An 11,048-nucleotide genomic window follows, 5' to 3' on the forward strand; every position below is an offset into this window, starting at 1 on the left:
TGTGGGAACGAACTAGAAAGAATTCTATATTACTTGCGAATGCGTATACTTGCGTGTAATTTTAGCGCGTGTTTTCATCCTAACAAGTTTTTAGCGCCGCTGTCGGGGACTCGGTGTTAAATTTAGTTTATGTGCTTGACATCAGTGGTCGTTAAAGTTCACTGACTCGGATATTTTACTTACTTGTTTGCTTGTTGTGTTTCAGGTACTCTAGAGAGCGTGTATGCTAACGCTTTCTCGATCTCGCAAGAGAATACTAGATAAAGCGGAGGAAGTAGTTGAAGAAGTTTTTGTTGAGGAGAAAGTTGAAGAAGAAGTTGTTATTGCAATGGGAGAACCAGCAGCGAATCCGAAGGCTTTGATGGATTACTCTCAACCGACTATCAATGATATTCAGTCTAGCATTGTTAGACCAGCCATCACGGCTAACACTTTTGAAATCAAGGCTAGCACAATTCAGATGGTGTAGAACTCAGTTCAGTTTGAGGGTTCTCCAACGAAAGATCCCAACATGCATATTAGAGATTTCATCGAGATCCTCGACACTTTGAAATTCAACAATGTTTCTGAAGATGCTGTTAAGCTGAGGCTTTTCCCATTCTCTCTGAGGGATAAAGCTAAGTGTTGGTTGCATTCTCTACCACCAGGCTCTATTACTACTTGGGAAGATCTTTCTCAAAAGTTTCTTAATAAATTCTTCCCTATGGCAAAGACAACTGCAATCAGAAACGCTCTTACTCAATTTGCGCAGCAATCAGGATAGTCCTTATGTGAAGCTTGGGATCGTTATAAGGAGATGCTTAGAAAGTGTCCTCATCATGGAATGCCTAAATAGATGATTATCAACTGCTTTTATAATGGGTTGGGAGCACAATCTAGACCCATGCTTGAATAGAGTTTATACAAACAATTCGATAAAGCTTAACATAATAACAGTTTTTATATTAATCAAATAAAAACTATTACAAAAGTACTCTCTCAAAAGGATGAATAATTATCCTTGAGAGCTGCTAGGTTATCTGAAAGATATAACAATTCATAACACATATAGTGTAAACCTAATTTGTGCTTATATAGTGCACAGTTACACAATCAATAAGGAATCCTATTCTATTTCAATTAGGAATCCTAATACATATCCATGTATGATTGCTTCTGTAAGTAAAGTCTTTCACCGCCTTGAATTCTGCAATCCCTTTCCTTTTTTGATATCTACTGATGTGACTAAGTACTGATCGTTAAATGTCGATCATTAAATACTGATAGACAGATACTAACGACGTCACCTTCCATAAATCCTGATATCAAATACTGATAATAAACTCTGATAGTTTGTATACTGATATCATCAATTTCTTCTAACAATCTCCCCCAACTTGTGCATTATGTAATTATGTTCAAGTTCTAATTGATGATATGAAAAACTATCTAAATGCAGAAATAAAATATATACATACTTACAATCAGTGATTATCAGACTTTATCTTTAATTCTGAACTCTAACACAGTCTTCAGCTTCTTTAAAGAATATCCTAAATAGATTTTCTTCCATAACATCCAAGTAACATTGCATCCTCTATTTGATATATTCTAGCTCATTTGTTGATTCATCATTTTGATAGATTGTTGTCCTGAGATCATTTAGCTTTGAATTTCCAAGAGATAGATCATCCAGTTCCAGAAATCCAATCTTCTTTCCAACAGGATTAAAAGTTAGATCTTCTCTTCCCAAAGACTTAACCACTTTGGCTTCTCCAATAGGCATATATACAGCATATTTAGTTTGATCAATGTACTTTGGAATGTAGTTTGACTTGTAAGTCATCCCTCTCTGCTTCAACTGTATTAAGTTCTTCAAAAATGCAGACCATATGGCAGTTACAGAGTTAGTTACCTTAAGAATTGTAGCAACAAGTTCCAACTCTTGCCATGGTTTATGTAACATTCCCAAATCTGGGGTCAGGATTGGGTGTCACTAAATAACTTTAAATAATATAGACCTGTATATTCAAATAAATGTACGGATCACCCCTCAAATCCGGATCATTTACAAGTTGTAGTCAGAAATAAGAATTTAACCTTCTAAAATTTATAACAACTAAATACAATTTTATTACCTCTTACTAACTCCCCTGTCTTATTCATTCTAACATCTCCATCCTCTTGCAGCTGGGATCTCTCTTGTTTTTCTGTCTATTAAGAGATGTTCACTTTTATCCTCATTCGATACTGAAAGAAATAAGAATTCACAAAGCAAGAGTGAGCCAAAAATGCCCTACAAGTATCATAATTGGTTTTCAGGTATCAATACCAAAAGAAATTCCCGGACACAATCTTTAAAAAAAATTATAACCATCTTTATTTATTTAAAGTAGTTGAGCGAGTAAAATATTGGCCTTTATTAGCCCTCAATCATAAATCAAAAGTAACGAGCAATTCAATGATATATTTCTTGAATCAGGTCTTTGTCTGGTTTTGTAATCATAAAATTTTTCAAGAAAGAATGTCGTTAATGGAGATTAACAATAAATTAGACTGGACACTAGAACCATCATTCACACTCATACCCTGCTGATCAGTCAGGATATAGTGCAGATCTATACCTACCTGTATAGATCCATTCGGGTACCCAGTCACTATGGCCCAATAAATAAAGGGTCTGGTCCACCCCGACCCTTAGGGTCCAGTCCATCCCTGGCCCTTGTCGTAACCATCCAGTCCGTAGAGTATTTTGATATCAAATCATTTTGATTTCAAAACATCCCGATTCAGGGTTCGCAAATAACCCGGAATAATAGGTATTTGCTCAAGAGATCAATCAATAATAAAGGAACAATAATGAAAGGTACTTGCATAATTAAGAGTAATTGCAGGGAAGAAATACTTGCAATGTATAAAAAGGAGGTTTAAGAATACTTGTCTCAATTGATCCACTTTTTAACTTTCAATCACCATTCTACGTTCACCTCTACTCGGTATTCACTCGTCTCATTCCCATGCATAATTGGGCCTTACTTTATTATTACTTTCTGGATTTGAATGCCTCAAACTATGTGTATCTATCTGTTAGATATATTTATGACGTCATGTCTAATAGTGATTTGTGTTTAGTTTTTAGATCTTGATTTACATGACAAATCAGGACTTAACTGGAAATTAGTACTTATCCTGAAGTCAGAACTTAAGATATCAGAACTTAAGTTATCAAAACTTAAGATATCAGAAGATATTTATCAGAAGATAATATCAGGACTTAAGAAGACATTCAGATAAGGAAGGCGGTTGATTGAAAGGAAAGAAGATCAAGACTAAAACAAGAAGAGATATGCATGGAGAAGAATTCTATGAAGAATGGAAAACTTGGAAGAAAAGATAACTAATTGATTTATTTTAGGATGCAGACTTATATTCGATATCAATTAGAAGATTATCTTGTAACTATGTGTCTATATAAACACATCATAGGGTTTACACTATATATGTTATCTTAATCCAGAATATTATTCATTATAACCCTAGCAGCTCTCGTGATATTTGTTCATCACTGAGAGAGGACGTTTCCATTGTAATACTGTGTTATTAATAAGATTATTCTGTGTTTCATACTTGTGTTCTTAATTCGATTTGATTGTATTATACACTGTATTCAACCCCCTTCTATAGTGTGTGTGACCTAACAAGTGGTATCCGAGCTCATGTCTGAAGAAGAACAAACTCCAACCAAGCCCACCAAAACTGAAGAAACTCCAAAAACTAAAATCCATAATCGATATGAGACTATTAGGGTTCCCATACTGAGACCTTCTGAGTATCCCATATGGATAGTGAGGATGACTATGTTTCTGGAAGCTACAGATCCAGAATACCTTGACAGAATTAAAGAAGGATCACATAAGCCAACCAAGCTCTCTGTTATAGTTGCAGATCAGCCAGCAAAGACCGTACCAAAGGAGAAAAGTGAATATACAGCTGAAGATATCTCATCTATTTCCAAGGATGCAAAGGTAAGACATTTGCTGCATAATGCCATTGATAATGTCATGTCAAACAGGGTAATTAACTGCAAGACTGCAAAGGAGATATGGGATGCCTTGGAGACAAGATGCCAGGGAACTGATGCAATTAAGAAGAACAGGAGGACTATAGTCACTCAAGAGTATGAGCACTTTGACTCAAAACCTGATGAGTCATTAACTGGTTTATATGACAGATTTGTCAAACTCTTGAATGATCTGTCACTGGTGGATAAGGAATATGATCTTGAAGATACTAATCTTAAATTCCTTTTAGCTCTTCCTGAAAGTTGGGATTTGAAGGCAACTACTATAAGAGACAACTATGCTCTTGATGAAACTACTCTTGATGAAATTTATGGTATGCTCAAAACTCATGAACTTGAGATGGATCAAAGAAGCAAGAGGCATGGGAGAAAGTCAAGAACAGTTTCTCTTAAGGCTGAGGAGAAATCCCCCAAAGTGGCTGTCTCAAAGAAAGGCAAAGGAAAGGCTCTCATCATAAAGTGTAAGGCATATTTCATAGCCTATTTGTATATTCGAGGATTTAACTCAACTCAAATAAGAATGTAATAAGTAAATAGTGGATCTACCATCAAAGAGATCTCGCAAAGTAATATCTGTCAAAGGATTCAGAGACAAGGTTCATCTACAGACTTGAGGAATTAATTCACTGGAAGAAGTTCAAGAAATTGATCAAGCCTCAGTGATGCAAATCAAGATTGTGGATTTAATCAAGTGACAGAGATCTCGTCAGGGTATCAGATAATTACAAGGATTTAATCTGAAGAAAATCAAAGTGTCAAAGTCAAGACATGAAGAAACGTCACGGAAGTTAGTCACTCATGAACCAGACAGTACATCGAGTGTCAACATTGAAGTGGTGGAATTGATTCATAATTGACAGTGATTTCCAGAAGATTTTCAGAAGAATGGTTGCTGCTCAAGATTAGTATTAATTCTCTATTAATTAATTAAGTCATATAATTTAATTAAGAAAATAAATTATATCTGCAAAGATTAATTTATTGATTAATTGAATTAATTGATTAATTAATTCTGAATTAATATTAAGGTTTTTCAGAATTTTAATTGGATTAAAATCTGCATTAAATCAGCAAGACAATTGAAAATGAACTAGCATGACAATCAGGATTGTCATACAGATTGTCATGCCAGGCCATTTTCAATAGTCTCACCGAAAGTTACACTGGGAGGAGATAGTCTTGCTAGTTCATTTGATTGTCATACCGAAAGTCTTGCTAGCTGTTGAGATTGTCTTGCTAGTTCAAAGGATAGTCTCACCGAAATTCCTACCAGCTATGGGATTGTCATTCCAGTTCATTCCATTCTGTCGATTGATTAAAAAGACAGAAGCAGCCATTCAAGAATTAATTTTTCAACAGAAAAGAAGTCAAGAACATATAGAGAGAAAAAGTAGCCAAATATTTCATCTTATCTGTTAATTCAAGATCAGAATTTCTAGTTTGTAATGTTAAATCCAATCAACTAGAAATCATTCTCTTGTTCTTGTGTAACAATCTAGCGGATCAAAATCCCTAGAACTTAATCTCAAATTGCGTTTAGCATTTGAATCTTTTTATTACAAAAATAGAAAAAGTTCATGTCGAATTTATTCTAGATTTGTGATAATTAATTTGAGATTAATTCCTTATAATCGATACAGTTGTTGTAACACCTTTTAAGTTTGATAATATTTTTATTTAACTTGAATTTTGTTTCACATTTTTTATTCCGCATTTAATTCGATTATTCGGTACTGTTTGTATTCAACCCCCCCTTCTACAAACACATTGGGACCTAACAATTGGTATCAGAGCCTTCTGATTAATGAACAAATCAAGATCCTAGACTTTTGTGATTTTTCAACTCCTTGAATTTTTATTCATTCAAAAATTCATAATGACTTCACAAAAAGTTGGAACCGTTAAAATTCCACAAATTGATAAAGAGAATTATATTATGTGGAAGAAGAAGATGCTCTTATTTTTACAAGTGGCAAATCCCAAATATTCAAACTTGTTAAAGAAGGGGATAAGAACTCCGATGGTTATTGAACCGGAGGTGATAGTAGATGATGTTGTGATCACCAAAGCCAGAACCTATCCTAAAGATCCTGAGGATTTTTCTCCAGCTGAAAAAGATGAAACCTCCTTGGATGCCAGCCTTCAATTAATATTAATTGATTCCCTTGATCCCTTGATGAACAGACATGTGATGAACTGTAAAAATTCCAAACACATGTGGGAAACTATTGAGGTGATTAATGAAGGCACAGAGGAATTTAGGGAGAACAAGTTGGAGATCCTAACCTCTGAGTATGAATATTTTAAATCAAATCCAGGAGAAGGAATTACTGAAGTGTTTGAGAGGTACAATGCGTTGATCAACAACCTGAACATAAATGGGAAATATTATTCAATCAGGGAAGTCAACAAAAAGTTTCTTTTAACACTGCCAACTCATCTTGAACATAGAATCACTGCCATTAGAGAAGCTAGAGATCTGAGTGAGATTTCTTTGGATAGACTCTATGGTGTGTTGAAAACCTATGAGTTGGAGCAGATTCAGCAAAAGGAAGTCTACGGGAAAGATAGAATGGTCAGCACATCTACTGCACTTGTAGCTGAAGGTCAACAACAACAGCAATCTCAACAATTGGAGAGAATGGTACAGTGTTCCAAGGCTGAGGAAAATATGTTAGTAGCAGAATATGATCCTCCTACTACAAATCAATCAAGTGATGATTTTTATTCCTTGGAAGAGCTGGAGCAATTGGAAGACGAGTCAATGGCCCAAATTGTCAAGAGATTCTCCCATGTCAGATTCAAGAGGAATCCCAAGCTTAAGTACAAGTCCAACTACAACAAAATTCCAGAAAGGTGGATCTTCATCCTCTAACACTAGCAGTGGTGGATACAAAACAGGGATGGTTGATCGGAGCACCATTAGATGCTATAACTGCAATGAGTTGGGACACTTTGCCACAGAATGTAGGAAGCCAAAGCAAGTAAGAAAGAACTCTGAAAGGGCTTATCTGGCAAAGGGAAGAAGCTGGGATGATACTGACAGTGAAGATGAAGATGAAGGAAATCTTGCTCTTATGGCTATTGATGGAAAAGCTTCATCATCAAGAATAGAGGTAAAACTTTCTGATGCTGAAATGGTTTATCATCTAAGAGGTAACTTAGATTGTGCACGTCGTGACAATAAACTGTTAAGTTTACAGATCACAGACCTTGAGAAAGAGGTCAATGAATTAAGACTTGTGCACATTAATCAAGACAAATTAAAAGAACAAGTATCTTTTCTAGAGAATAGAGTTGACTGTTATAGAAAACTCAAAACTATTCTCAAAGCAAGATCACCGGTCTTGAGACTAAGGTTAAAGCCTACTTCAATTCTTGTTCGAAGGCTAAAGAGTTCTACAGTAAGCAATCTGTTAATCAAACATCTGGAATAGGTTATGATTACAATGTTGCTATTGGAGAATTAGGCATAAACTCCCCTCCTCGTGTCTGTGCTAAAGGGAGGGAAGTACCACATGTGCTTAAGGGTGTTGATGAACCCCTCTATAAACCATCAATTGCTGAACTATTTGATGCGACCTCTTCTGTTATTCAAGAAGAAATACGTGCTGAAGATCTTGCTAATGAGAAGGTTGTTTCCAAGTCAAGTGTGTCGAAAGTTCCAGTCAAAGTTGTGAAAGCAACTGAGACTAACTCAGACACACATGAGCTGGATAATAAAAATGCCATGTCTACCATGCATAAATTGCCCGCTGTTAATCACTCTCATAAAGCATGTGGTGTTTCTAATTGTATGTCTTGTGCTTTTAATATGATGTATGCTTATTTTAATGGTAAGCATGTTTCTAATGATAAGACTACTCCTCGTCAGCATGTGAATAACAAGAAGCATGATAGGTCTAAGACTGCCAGTCCTTCTAAGGCTAGAAAGGAGACATTTGTGCCTAAGCTTAAACAGAAATTTGTTAAGGCTGTTTACAAGGTCAAATGTTCAGTCATTGAGAAAGTTGAGAAAATTAAAATTAAAAATGTTGTTTTTCCTAACAAAGGACAATTCTACAAGTATGCCGGGCCCAACCAAGTTTGGGTTCCGAAGAAGGTCTAATCCATTTGTAGTGCAGGGCATTAAACAGGTATAACCGGTAGTGTGGATTCTTGACAGTGGATCATCAAGACATATGACCGGAGATAGAGCCCTGCTATCAAATATGGTTGAGAAAGCTGGCCCCATGGTTACCTTTGGAGATAACAGCAAAGGTTTATCTGAGGGATATGGCTGTTTGCAAGCTGGATATGTTATCAGTGAAATTTTGTATATTGTGCTAGGTTATTATCAGGAAGCAGTATCTAACATATAGCACCAGTGACGAGACTTGAGAATATTACGACATATCAGGCACCTGCTGCACATTACACTTGGAATTGGACTCTAGTAAGATGTGTACAAGTGTACTCCTGGTTGCTGAGTCAAAAGAGGAAGTCAGTGCACCACAGTTCATGGACTTTGCAGCTGCAGATCTATTGGACTATGCAATCTCTTCTTCACAGTCTCACTTCAGGTTGGTATGAACTAGTGTACTACTCAAGCAATCGTCAAGGACATGGTATGGCACTCTAACAGAAGTTATAATTTTATATGAACTAGTAGAGTCGTCATATTTATAACTCTCTTATCACTAGGCACAATCATATTGTTTTATATGTGTAGTGATATATTGATAATGTTATCATTGAACTCAAACTTCTTTATACATTAGTGATTTCTTATGTCATGTAAAATCTTTTGAAATCACTATTGTAAATCATTTTCTCTCTATTACCATATGTTCTGTGATACAGGTTCAGTCTCCAATGACTTTCTTTCATTGACAGTCATGAGGTTGAAAACCCACAACATCTATCCCAGACTGTAAAAGACAAACACAGAAACAGAACCAACCAACACTCTCTTACCACTAAATGTAGTATGAATGAGCGTGAGGGAGATAGTGCCTTAGTGCACCACATAAGGAAGGTTCTGTAGTCAACCCAGTAGCTCTGTCTCCTACATAGATGAGTAGTATTTAAACCGAGACAACTGCTAGCCCCCATACATCTTCTCAAAAAGATGTAATGGCTGAAAAGGCACAAAAACAGTTACTAGATTCATTCTCTCAACAGGGTGCGTCTATTGAATTTTGCCTGTCGTCCAAGGCATCCGATGTAGTGTCACCACTTCAAACATAAACAATTCTTGATGCACAAGGAGAGGTTACACACACAAAGGATGAGTTGACAGAAATAAGAGTTTCAACCATTTTAAGGTCAGATTCGATTGTTTAAGGTTCGTTAATGGACCAATTGCCTTTACAGGTGTTAGGAGAGGATACTGATCCAAAAGCTATATGTCAGTGGTCAGTGTCTACCTCCCCAGGCTTAAATCCCCTAGATGCATCTGCGGATAGTGGATCTGACATAGGTGCAGATCGGCAACTTGTTGACAATGATTCAGATATTACCTGATGAGTCACAAGGAAATGTCTTTACAGACATTAGAAGGGAACCTTGATCTTTATGCTAAATTCTTTGGATCATTGTTTACCTTCCCAGAATTCAAATCTGGAACCCTAAAAGGGAAACTAGCAACTTGTAAATTATGACTCAGATTCATCTGACGAGTTTAACAAGGATGGGGATTTGTGAACTCCCATTGCACCACCTGTGACCTCCTTAAGGATGGCTAAGGTGATTTTCCTTGCAGGTACAGCTGAATGTTGGAGCTATGAGAGAAGAGTGATACACTTGTGAGAATGAGTGTAAACACGAGTGGAGAGAAGAGTGAAATACATGTGAGGTACACTAAACAGAATCACACACTCACAGTGAGGAAGAAAGAGAAACTACTTGTTATTTCTTTTCCAACCAAGTGAAATATGAGAACTCCTTCAGACGATGGCATACATTCCTTCTTTAAGGGGGAGATAAAAGCTTAAGTAATAGTTTGGAGGATTCCTCAACTAAGGGGGAGAAATAGCAGGGAGGAAGAAAAAGATCCTACATATGTACACTACACCACACCATTGTTGTTTGTAACTACGGATCCTATTGTACGGGAGAGGTGGTAAACACAAGGTGATTTTCTAGTAAGGGAAGAAACTGTTTTCAAAAGGGGAGTACCATTGGTTTTTTATCTGCGGATCCTATTGTACGGGAGATGTGGTAAACCAAGGTGATCTTCTTTAATCAGTTGATTCTCATAAGGGGAGAAGCAAGAGAGATATGTGCTTCTCAACAAGAAATGTGGTTGTACAAAAGAAGATGAAACTACTTGAAGATATGTTCAGTCTAGAGGAACATCTATTTGGAATCTGGAAAAGGTTAAATGTTATCCACAACTTTTCTGCTATTTACTTTGCATTTCTGTTTATATCTTTTTCTTATTTGTTAGTTGAGTTATCCTCTAGGTATTTGTGTGTTATTGGCTAACAAACAAATAGGGGGAGATTGTAAGGCATATTTCATAGCCTATTTGTATATTCGAGGATTTAACTCAACTCAAATAAGAATGTAATAAGTAAATAGTGGATCTACCGTCAAAGAGATCTCGCAAAGTAATATCTGTTAAAGGATTCAGAGACAAGGTTCATCTACAGACTTGAGGAATTAATTCACTGGAAGAAGTTCAAGAAATTGATCAAGCCTCAGTGATGCAAATCAAGATTGTGGATTTAATCAAGTGACAGAGATCTCGTCAGGGTATCAGATAATTACAAGGATTTAATCTGAAGAAAATCAAAGTGTCAAAGTCAAGATATGAAGAAACGTCACAGAAGTTAGTCACTCATGAACGAGACAGTACATCGAGTGTCAACATTGAAGTGGTGGAATTGATTCATAATTGACAGTGATTTTCAGAAGATTTTTAGAAGAATGGTTGCTGCTCAAGATTAATATTAATTCTCTATTAATTAATTAAGTCATATAATTTAATTAAGAAAATAAATTA

General features: G+C 36.0%; 1 non-coding gene across 1 annotated transcript; it reads right to left on the minus strand.

Moving 5' to 3' along the window:
- Positions 1-718: 718 nt before the first annotated feature.
- Positions 719-825, minus strand: LOC141716457 (small nucleolar RNA R71). Its single transcript, XR_012573167.1, has one exon. It is a non-coding gene; the product is annotated as a small nucleolar RNA R71 (small nucleolar RNA).
- Between the last annotated feature and the right edge of the window lie 10,223 nt (positions 826-11,048).

This window comes from Apium graveolens, chromosome 3 (genome assembly GCF_009905375.1).
Source record: "Apium graveolens cultivar Ventura chromosome 3, ASM990537v1, whole genome shotgun sequence".
In the NCBI taxonomy this organism is placed as follows: Eukaryota; Viridiplantae; Streptophyta; class Magnoliopsida; order Apiales; family Apiaceae; genus Apium; species Apium graveolens.